The sequence below is a fragment of the Lolium rigidum genome, chromosome 4 (assembly GCF_022539505.1).
Source record: "Lolium rigidum isolate FL_2022 chromosome 4, APGP_CSIRO_Lrig_0.1, whole genome shotgun sequence".
NCBI lineage: Eukaryota > Viridiplantae > Streptophyta > Magnoliopsida > Poales > Poaceae > Lolium > Lolium rigidum.
The window spans coordinates 208,645,276-208,656,872 of record NC_061511.1 but is presented as its reverse complement, the minus strand read 5'-3'; the positions used below and the strand labels follow the sequence as shown (position 1 = coordinate 208,656,872).

The following is an 11,597-nucleotide window of genomic DNA, read 5'->3' as shown; positions in this document are numbered from 1 at the left end:
CTTGAGCGCGAGCAGCGGCGGCCATGGCGGCGCTCGGCGGCTTGCTTGCCGCAGCCATCCTCAAGGTGGTCGGCGACCAGATTGCTTCTGCGATTGGAGGTCAGATCAAGCTGCAGAAGAACTTCGACGAGGACCTGAAAAAGATGAAAATGGCGCTGGAGTCCGTCGACGCCCTGCTCGAGGACGCCGGGAGGCGGTCGGTCACGGATAAATCTACACTTCTGTGGCTGAAGCGGCTCAAGGACGCGACGTACGCCATCTCAGACATGATTGATGAGTTCGAGGCCGACACCGAAGTAATCTCCCAGCCGTCTCGCGCGGAAGGTATGTGTGCGGTATAGAAATCCCAGTTCATTGTACTTCCTGGTTACTCTTGAAACTAAAGACATGGTCATCACTTCTTTCTATAGAAAAACTCTCCTGACCATGTAGTTTTTGTGATTTATCTGTGTAATTTTGGTTTCTAAACTTGCTTGAGCTAATTAAATATCAAAGGTTTGTACTAGTACCCATGTATTTTGTGCAGTAAGTTAATTTATGTATCTTCACATGGCCTTATGTGTTTTAGGTTTCAGTTTTTAAGACTTTTCATTTCTGAATCTACTTTTCTTATATTTTTTTGTAACAGTAGCATATGTTATGTATATTTCAAAACTAAACAAAATTTGTTCTGATAGAAACAAGAGGGTGTGGCTCTTAATGTTTTAACCTAATCTCCTATTGGGCTGAATGCAGTTGTACACTGCTTGCCCTTTCACACAGTACTAACGAATAAACTCTCTTGCAGTTATCCTTCAAAAAATATTTGGCAATTATGATCCCTTGTATCACAGTCGTTCCCAAGGTCACAATGGCCAATAAGATGGAGAAGATGAGGGAGGATCTGGAGGTGATAACTGACCAACACAAAAAATTCAGATTAACAGAAGGCACTAGTGCCAATGAGCCGAAGGTCACCGACATACGGGAAACATCGTCAATCATGGAGACACAAATTGTTGGGAGGACTAAGGAGAAAGAGGAAATATTGTCTTCTTTATTTGATAGCATGACAGAAGAGATCACAATCCTTCCTATATATGGCATTGGGGGCCTTGGCAAGACAACCTTGGCCAAAATGATTTACAATAATACTCAGTTCAAAGAATACTCTCGGGTGTGGGTCTATGTGTCCCGGACATTTGATCTGAAGAAAATTGGAAACTCTATCATATCACAACTATCAGAGAAAGGGAAGGAGAGTGACTACACTAGAATGGAGATGATACATAAATCACTTCAAAAGCTGCTCGCTGATAAGAAGATTCTGATTGTTTTAGATGACCTATGGGAGGGTGGGGAATTTCATCTGCAAAGTCTGCTGGACATGCTTAGGGTTGGGAAGGGCGGTAATGTGGTTGTTATTGTAACCACACGAGATGAGGACATTGCAAAGAAAATCTCTACCATCAAACCATACAAATTAGCACCATTGACTGATGACATCTGTTGGTCTATAATAAAGCAAAAGAGCGTATTTGAATCTAGAGATGATAAAGAAGAATTAGAGAAGATAGGGAAGGTCATTGCAATGAAGTGTGCTGGTGTGGCTTTAGCAGCTAAATCACTTGGACACACGCTGCAATCTATGAAGTTTAGTGAATGGAAATCAATTAGAGACAGTGATATATGGAATGTATCTTCTTTCAAAGATACATCTTCCTCACAAGTGCTTGCGTCTCTGAAGTTGAGCTATAGTGTCATGCCTTCATATTTGAAGCTCTGCTTTGCCTATTGTGCAATATTTCCAAAAGGTCACAAGATAATTAAAGATGATCTTATTCGCCAATGGGTTTCTCTTGGTTTCTCTACTTGGCAGCTTGGTGAGAGATACATTAGTCAGCTTTTGGGATTCTCTTTCCTTGAACATTCGAAGTCACCATCGGTGAGTTTATGCATACCCTATGTGATAGAACAATTTTGTTATTTTCTTTGAATCATTGTGATGCAACGAAAGCATATAGTACCAAAAGTAGTGATGGCTAGTAGCAAAAGGTAATGTTGTGGGGAATGTCCACCCTAAATTCTGAAATTAAACTGCACCCACATTTAACATATAAATTTCCATAGATAGTCTCCTCTCTCATAGAGCTGGGTCCATCAATCGTGAATCCATCAGTGGTTTGCCATGTGGAAATGTTACTACTAGAGGTACCACAAAAATACTACTCCCTCCGATTCATATTAATTGTCACTAATATGGATCTATCTAGAACTAAAGTATGTTTAGATACATCCATAGTTAATATAGATCGGAGGGAGTATATTTATTATATATTACAAACATATAAATAATGTAGTAGTGGACAATATTTTCTCGGATGACCCTATTGATTTCCAAAAGTAAAAAGGAACAGATGTAGTGCTAACTTGGGCAATTTACGAGAAATCCTCACATTCCTTAGCAGTCAAAGCCTATTCCAGGTCGTGAAAAATACATACATTCCTTTGCAATGAAACAACTCTATTATTTTCACTTTTGTATGAATGATGCTTTTACTATCAAGCTTAAACATGACATTATACTGAAAACTGCATAACAAAAAGTTCAAAATTATAGTGCATGCCCTTCTGCAAATAAGAATCAATTTAGAATGTTGCAATTTTGTGGGATTAGTAATCCAATTCTATTGGTATATATGAATTCCAAATCCACATATTATATGCCACTAGGATTATTTATAATTTGAGACTACAATTGTACATGAAACCGACACCCACATACGGCCACTTACACACTAGTCCCACTTAGGCCTTGTTTGGATACAGTGTTTCAACACAACTGGTTTACCTTAATACCAGGCAACCGTATAACTAACAAGTTCTCTTTTGTACGCGGCATTTAAAACACGGAGAAGGAAAAATTGGTTTCCACAATCCAAGCAATTAAAGTTTTGGGAAATGAATATTCATTGTTCTTCTGAAAACGCGGTTATAGGAAACTAATTACAGCTACCCCAATTGTTTCTCAACAACATTTCCAAACAGGATTTTCCATCTGCTTATTCTTAATAACCGAGTAATTAGTAATACTGGTTTTCAGGAAATTATTACCGAAACGAGTTTTCCTAAAATCTAGCGCAAAAACTTTCTATCGAAACAAGCACTTGGTTTGCCCTGGAACAATATGTAGAGCTTAAGAAACCAATAGGATCACCAGATCTGGTTTATTCCGCTCGGACCAGCGATCCGGTCCGGATTTAAACTATAGTCAAAACACGGTGGCTTGATCTAGTATAATATTACAAGGAAAAGTACAGTTCTGATTCATTAACTATTCCTGAATAATAAATCATATAATTTGATTCTTAACTGTCCAGACTATGTAGATTTTTCTTTCACGATGACGTAGCGAAGGTTTCTGCATACAAGCCTAACTAGCACTAGGAATCTGACATATAAATCTTTGTGTTGCTTTTTAACGCCTTCACACTTTAAAAGAAATTCTGATTTATCATAGATGATTTTTCTCTAGTCTACATAAATTATTTATGAGTTTTCTAGACTTGTTTCAACGTATGATTACTTTCGTTCTTTGGTTTCTTAGGATTTCTCAGAATTTTGGAACTATCTATTTTTTCAATGTGATGTTAATTGACTGCCATGCATTGAGAAACACCATCGCGTCATCCAAAACTGCTTTGCACTTGTCCGAGAAATGAATTATGTTTGTTGGCGACACTTAAGCACATACTTATCTAATTTTACAGTTTTGCAGTTTAGGGAAAAAATCTACACTTGCGAAACAGCAGAGAAGCACAAGTAGAAATTACTATTCAATAACGAATTTAATTCAAAAATTGTCTTAAAAATAAGAAACCCCAAAATCTGACTCTGTAAATGATTTTCTTGCGGACTATCAAACCGTATGATGAAGATATTACATTGTTGACCATGCATGATCTGGTACATGACTTAGCAAGATTAGTCATGGACGATGAGATTCTTGTCGTTGGCAAAGGCGGAAACACCGAGGGAAGTCTGGTACCATTATGCATTGCTTGATGATTGTAGTAAGCCATTGGGCTTTGAGTCATCCAAAATAAGGGCACTCCGTTTTATGGATCAGTGACAAAATTGAACTTCACCATGCTGCATTTTCATCCGCCAAGTCCTTGCGCGTCCTTGACTTAAGCGAGTGCATCATACATAAGTTGCCGATTCTATTGGTGTATTGAAGCAGCTGAGGTATCTTAATGCTCCAAGAGTCCAAGAAGCACTCATTCCGAATGATATCAGCGCGCTCTCAAAGTTAATGTACCTCAACCTTCATGGGTCTTCTAAAATCTTGGCTTTACCAGAATCCATTGTAAAAATTGAAGGTCTGGCATATCTTGATTTGTCCGGTTGTTCAGAAATTGCAAAGTTGCCAGAATCATTCGGGAGGTTAAAAGAATTAGTACATCTTGATTTGTCAAATTGCTCTTGTATTGGAGGTATATCGGAGTTCTTGGGCAGCCTCACAAAACTGAAATATTTGAACTTATCTCACTGCAAAAAAATTGGAGAGATGCCAGAAGCTCTGGGCGCCCTATCCGAACTAGAGTATTTGAACTTATCATTCAGCTCATATCTTGAAACTTGCCAAGAAGCGAAGTTTTGGGCACCCGGAACAAACTTGAGTATCCGAACTTATCTTCGGGGAAGTGTGATCTTCGAAAGCTCCCCGAAGCTTTGGGAAGATTCATTCAACTCAAGTACTTAAGCTTGTCGAAGTTGTGAGAGAATGTCGAAATTGCCGAGGTCATTTCCGAGTCTAAAAAATTTGGTGCATCTTGATCTATCATACTGTCGTAGTATTGATTGTCTAGATGAAGCTTTGGATGGTCTTTCCAATCTGCAACATTTGAATTTACAGGGTACATGTACCAAGTTGCTGCCACAAAATGTGACTAAACTCCGGTATTTGAATGTGTCTAGGCTGGTTACTAGGGATGGAGATACCTTGGACAGTCTCATCAACTATATATGCGATAATCTTTCCAATCTGGAGCATTTGGACTTGTCTAGTAATGGTATGAGCGAGTATACCTGAAAGTATTTGTAACCTGAGAAAGCTGCATACATTGAACCTCGCATTTCTGCTGGTATCTTGAAAAGATACCGGGTAGTTTAGGTACAATGGATAGTTTGAAGTTTGTTGATATAAATGGTTGTTTGGGAATCTCCAAAGCCCCTCGGCTTGGTAGCGGTGCAATATCGTTACCACACTTTGGGGTGCAGCTTGGTGATGGCCACTCTAGTAGCAACCTCGTCCTGCTACAACACATAGATCCTGTGGAGCTCAACTTGGCCGAACTTGAAAATGTGAAGTCCGTAGAAGAGGCACAACGTATAAATTTGACAGGGAAGAAAAATCTTGAGTACTTGAAACTAGAGTGGACTCCAGATGCTGAGAGGTTTGTGGATCACAAAATTTTGATGGAAAATCTGGTTCCACCGAGCACATTGAAGAAGTTGGAGATATGTGGTTACAGCGGTGGCTTTCCAGCCTGGCTAGTACTGGACCAACTGCCAAACCTAGAGCATCTGGTTCTCAGAGGCATGGCAAACCTGGAAGAGTGGACCACGTCACACTCCAGTGGTGAGCAGCACGTGCTTGCACAGTTGGAAATTCATGATTGCCCCATGTTAAGGATTAAACCGCTTCCACCTAAAGCTATAACATGGGTGATATCAAAGAGTGATAACGTGTTGTCATCATGGGAAGAGTACTGTACTGGACCACACACCAAAGCCACCTCCTCTTTTTCTCCTGTAACTACTGAGCAGCTGACAGTTGAAAACAGCAAGGTACCTCTGCATCAGTGGAGGTTGCTTCAGCACTTCCCTGGCTTCAATGATTTGCATATTAAAAGCTCAGTTGATCTGACTGGCTCACCAGAGGTTATCCAACATCTCTCCTCTCTGGAAACTCTAAAGCTAGAAGACAAATACTTGGAAGAGCTGCCAAAATGGCTGAACGAGAACAACTGGCAACTCACAAAACTACAACTGCGGGGTTGCAGCAACATGGCATTACTGCCGCACTGGCTAGGAGAATTAACCTCCCTCGAACAACTTTTCTTGGTTGACTGTGATGTCTTGTGTTCTTTGCCAGAAAGCATAGAGCAACTCACCCATCTCCAGATACTACTGATTGATGGCTGCTCTGAATTAAATCACTTGGGTGAAAGGGTATGTCTCCTGCCCAGCTCTCTGGTGACTCTTGAAATCTGGCATTGTACGGGTATCAAGTGTTTGCCTGAGGGCATGGAACAACTCACCAACCTCCAAACACTACGTATTTATGATTGCCCTGACCTAAAGCAGTGGTGCGAATTAGAGGAGAACATGATGAAGCTGGCTCACATAAAAACCAAGGTACGTGTCCTACCAAAGCTGGCTCTATGTAGTACTAATCTTATTTTATTTTTACCTACTCTTTCTCCCTTTTCTTATATTAGAATTTACTCTGTCTTGCATTTCTTACAGAGGGTTCTTTCATGCAGAAATGTCTACATATTCATCTACTTTGCCTTGCAATTTTCCTTGTGTTAAACACCACTTCACTTTGAAAAATAGAACAGTAGAAAAAGGGCGAATTATCTGGTTTCTAGAGTACATCTCTACTGATAATAGCCACTAACATTGTAAAGATTGACATAGTAACCTGGGAATTCCTTTGCAGCAAAGTACCGGCTAATCAAAGAACTGTCATTATTTACTTTGCAGGAAATTCTCTAGAGCTGGTTGAGCTAGCCAGTGTATATCGCACATCAACGCTGGCACTGACGGCGCCCTCGCTGTCGCCGTCAGCCAGCTGCGACTGCTGCTGCCCTAGGTCTGGAGATGCACGGCGTGCAGGCCAAGGCCACGCGCAGGTTTAGTGCTTCGTCTGCCGCGCTGCACGCGACACCCGTGCTGGTCGATGTGTCTGACTAATTCGAGCCCGACACTCCGGTTTCAGGTTGCCATCATTCCGCTCCTGCAAGAGGTTGTCGAGCTCTCAGCGCTGGGGTCCTGTTGTTGGGGCGGTGGACGCCAGCCCACCAAGGGTTACTGCAAGTCAGCTGCTCCAGCTCGCCCACATGCCCATCACGCCTGGCATCATCCGCCACTTGCGCATGCCGCACACCCCACCTCGCCGTCCGCAGACAGCCAAGAAGTCGCCGGCCGTTGGTCGCCACCAGGAAAAGCCACCGTGTACAGAATGGCAAGCACGCAGTCACCGGAGGGGGGAACACCACCATGCGCCTGGCGCGCAAGCTGGTTGTCTCCAAGAGGGGCCTCGCCATAGCTGAAAAGGGAGAGGAGTCGAGGTCCTCGGCAAGTACTCCGCCGCCTTCGACAGCCCCCCTCTCACCGGAGCAGATCGGCGTCCTCTCCAACCTGGCAAAGTCTGCTCGCAAGAAGGGGGCCTCACTCCAGCCAAGCCGCCCGCCCCTACCCAGATGGTTACCCCAGTCTAGTAAGCCGTTGTTCTTTTGTCAGTTTGCATCAGGTCGAAATTGTATCCCCAATGAGTCACAACCTTGTTATCGGGAATGTCTGCGGCCTCAACGACTTTGCTTGTAAAGGAGTAGTGTGTGGGATTGTTATGAGGCACAATGCAGTGATGTATAATAGCCATTGCTAATGAAAAGATCAACACAAGTAACTGAGGATTTGTTTGCAGTACCAACCAGTGCATCACGCTTGGAAATTTGTCGGAACGTAACATTTGCATTATGTATCCAGCTTATTATTCATATGAACTACTAGTAGAACCCAAGATCAAAGAATTTTCATTATTCGATTTGCAGGAATTTTACTAGGACTAGTGACCTAGACAGGTTATACGCACACAGTAAGTTGCAAAATTGAGAGCCTGAATTAACTTTCAAGATTTCTTTCAGACTGATTGAGATTCATAGTCTCTAGCTTAGTTTGTTCGATTAAAAGAAAGCATGAGTGTCAACGTGATGAAACAGTGATAACTCTGGGTGTTCTGTTAGTTTCGTCCTTTTCTTACCAAAACAGTGTGTAGTTGTAATCTTTGTGACATCCATCTATGCCGTACTTATGATTCTGATACATGCTTGTGTTGGGCATGGTCCACAACTGAAATCAACATTCGCTCAACACTTTTAGAGCATGATACAGTATCTGTTGCTAGATTGTGAAAGTAAACTAAAGAAAGCATGAATGTAAACGAGGCGAAACGCTTGAAATCTCAGAGCAGCTGAGCATATTTGACAGTGTTTTGTGCATTGGGTAGAGGAACAGAAAATGAGCATGCCCGAGTCAGACTGTTATTGTAGCTCGGGCAATAGATTTAGTCTACCTCATCTAGTGTCCCAGCCTGACAGAACACCACCAATTTTGTGATTAAGCAAGATGTTCAGGGCGTATGGATTTTGCGTGCGTTCATAAAAAAGAAGGCATATACTATTTGACAAACTGGAAACTGAATCTCAAAAGTAATGTATATACTCGTCATTCATTTTCTGTATAATTTATATGCGTCATCAACATTCAGAAATCATTCTCTGAAACCCATTGGTATGGTGTGGAACTGGAAGGAAGAAGCAACTTACTGAGCGATCTTGTGGTCGCTGGCCATGTCCTTCCCGTCATCCATAGATCAGACGCCGGTTGCCTCCTGCAGGTCCGACGAACCCAAATGAGGGTCGAGAGCAAACGACTCACGACACTGCCGCCTCAGTGTCGTCGCCGATGAATCGAATGTCGCGCATCACAGCGCAGCTTCCCTGTTTCTCCTCACCGGCGCCGAGAAACAAGGCAGGGCGTTCGGCACCCCGCTACTCAGAGCAACCATCCTCTGGGCAGGTGCTCCCATGAGATCGAGCACGTTCTCCTCCACGGGGACGGCACGGCTAGCATGCAGCCGGACCTCTCTCGCACCGCCGGCCGCAAGGAGAAGAGCGGCCGCCGGATCCACTCCTTCTCCGACGCCTGGTGCGTTACGGCCTCTTTTTACTGAAATCCGATTTGGTGTGCGTAAATTTCAATGCTTGCTGCAGAGTTGCCTGAGCAAGCGCCAACTGAGATACCGGAGAACCAGCTGGCCGACGCCACACGCCCAGAGCTACAGTGCTTCTACAATCTATGTTGCTGCAGAGGAGGTGAACCTGAAAGGAGTTCCTCTGCTCCATGATGAGAATGCGGAGGGCTTGAAACTGACGAAGTAGGTAGTGTGTGTTTTCCTTGTCCTTGTCGGTTTGTGAACACACACCCCGGCAAGTGCAGGTCAACCAAGTCCTGGCTAAAACTGCGAGATGCAGATTAATCCAAGTTCTGCGGCATTTGCTGTTTAGTTCAGCGCCATGCAGGCTGTCACGGTGTTCTTGTGACTAAGTAAGATGTTCAGGGCATATGGAGCTCTCGTGTTTAATCTCAAAAGTATGTGTACTCAGAGGTTCATTTTTATAAGAATGTATACGCATCATCAACATTCAGAAATCAATTCTATTAAAGTCAGTCACATATATACTGTAGTGCAGAAGAAACTTACAAGGGCATCTCCAACGCGGAGATCCAAACCCAAAAACGGAGACCACTTTCGTCCGTTTGGGTAAAAATGCGTCCCAACGCGTAGACCTAAATGCAAAACGGACGGCCATTAAAGTCCGGGACGATCCAAACCTGACTTAAATCTGGGCGGACTTTGCGTCTGTCCGGATGGCTCGGGACGGCTCAAGACGTCCGTTTCTATCCGCCCAGGCCCACACCTTCTCTCTTCTCTCTCTTCTTTTTCCCATGGAGATGACCGGCATAGCCACCGGATTTTGGCTGGCCTGGCCAACTGCCGCCGATGCCGGTCGCACCCCGTCGCTGACTCCTCGCTTTTCTTGATCCATGCTGGAATTTATCGCTGCCAAAACGAGCTCCGGCCGCAAAGCTCGTTGACGGCGACGGCCGCTCACCACGCCGGCCGCATGAGCCACGGCCAAGGGCGCCCAGAGCCCCGCCACGCCGGCCGCGCGAGCCACGCCCAAGGGCGCCCAGAGCCCCGCCACGGCGGCCGCGTCGCGCCACGGCCAAGGGCGCCCGGAGCCCCGCCACGCCGCGCGGGCGCCGGCCTGTCGCTCCTCCACGCCGGGCTGCGTGGGCGCCGGCCGCGTCGCTCCGCCACGCCACGCCGATCGCGTCGCTCCACGCCGCGCGCGGCGCCGGCCGCCCCTCGCCGCCGGGGCCACCACGCCACCGCGCGCCTCGGCAGCACGTGCGGTGCGGCGCTCCGGCTTGAGGAGCTCGCCCTGGCCATGGAGGAGGCCGGCGGGAACGGACGCCGGCCGCACGAGCCACGCCGCCGTGGGCGGAGCTCGCCGCGATGAAGTGCGGGCACGGACGGGGACGGGCGCGGGCGCCGCCGGCCGCGTAGGCCACGCGCGGGCACGGGCGAGGCACGGACGGAGGCTGCCGGGCCGAGGCTCGACGGGACGGGGGCGAGCTCGGCTCGGGCATGTTCTTGCCCAACTAGTAGTAGTATGGCTCGATGGGGAAGAGGAATAATTTGGGTCTCACATACGGTTGAGGAACCAAAAAAATGCCACGGACATATTGTCTATCCGTGTGTCCGAAGGTCGACCCAAACAACCACAATCGGACGACCAAACACGTCCGTTTGGGTCGTGGGGTTGGAGATGCCCTTAGAGACCACAGTGCGGTTTCCGGCTGCAGGTCCGACGAACTCAACTGGGGGCAGGGACTATGGAGGACGAACAGCTACTCGCCGTGCAGCCGCCGCCTCGAGCCCTCGCCGATGGATTGGAAGCTGGGCAACGGAATAGCGCATTGCCGCGCCACTACAGGAATGGGCCTAGACGCCGACGGCCAAACCCTACGCCGAGGGCATTTTATCGGGGCCGTCGGCGTACGGCCTCGCCAGGGCAGCGCCGGAAGCCGACCGTCGGCGTATAGGCTCCTACGCCGAGGGCCGCCGTCGGCGTCTACCTGGCCCTCGGCGTAGAGGTCTCCATCACCTCCCCTCGCACCCGCACCGTCACCGCCCTCTCACGGCGTCAGACAAACGCCGAGGGCTACCCTCGGCATAGGGCATGGCCACCCTATGCCGACGGCCACCCTCGGCATATAGATTTTTCTTTTATTTTTTTCTTTTTTCTCTCTCTCATATTACTTTATATTATGTTTCTATTATTTATTTACTAGTATGCATTATGTAAAAAATGGTTCTATTTTTAAGAATTCCCTAACCCTAACTCTAACCCTAACCCTAACTCTAACCCTAACCCTAACTCTAGCCCTAACCCTAACCCTAACCCTAGGGTTTCCACATACATTGCTAACGCTAACTCTAACCCTAACTCTAACTCTAACCCTAACCCTAGGGTTTCCACATACATTGCTAACCCTAACTATAACCCTAACCCTTACCCTAGGGGTAGATCGCGGGGTCCCGCCCTAGGATCCGTATGTGGAAACTCCCCCAAAACTTGTGTGTGTCCACATGGCATGCACAAAATTGATTTGAGATGGTTTTATATCCAAGGCTACCCCCAGGTGTGTCCAGGCTTCTCGGACGGGGGTTCCTACACTTGGGCGGTGCATGTATA

At 46.2% G+C, this 11,597-nt stretch overlaps 1 pseudogene; it reads left to right on the top strand.

Annotated features, from left to right (window-relative positions):
* LOC124648128 lies at positions 1 to 9,212 on the top strand (annotated as a pseudogene).
* Positions 9,213 to 11,597: the final 2,385 nt, after the last annotated feature.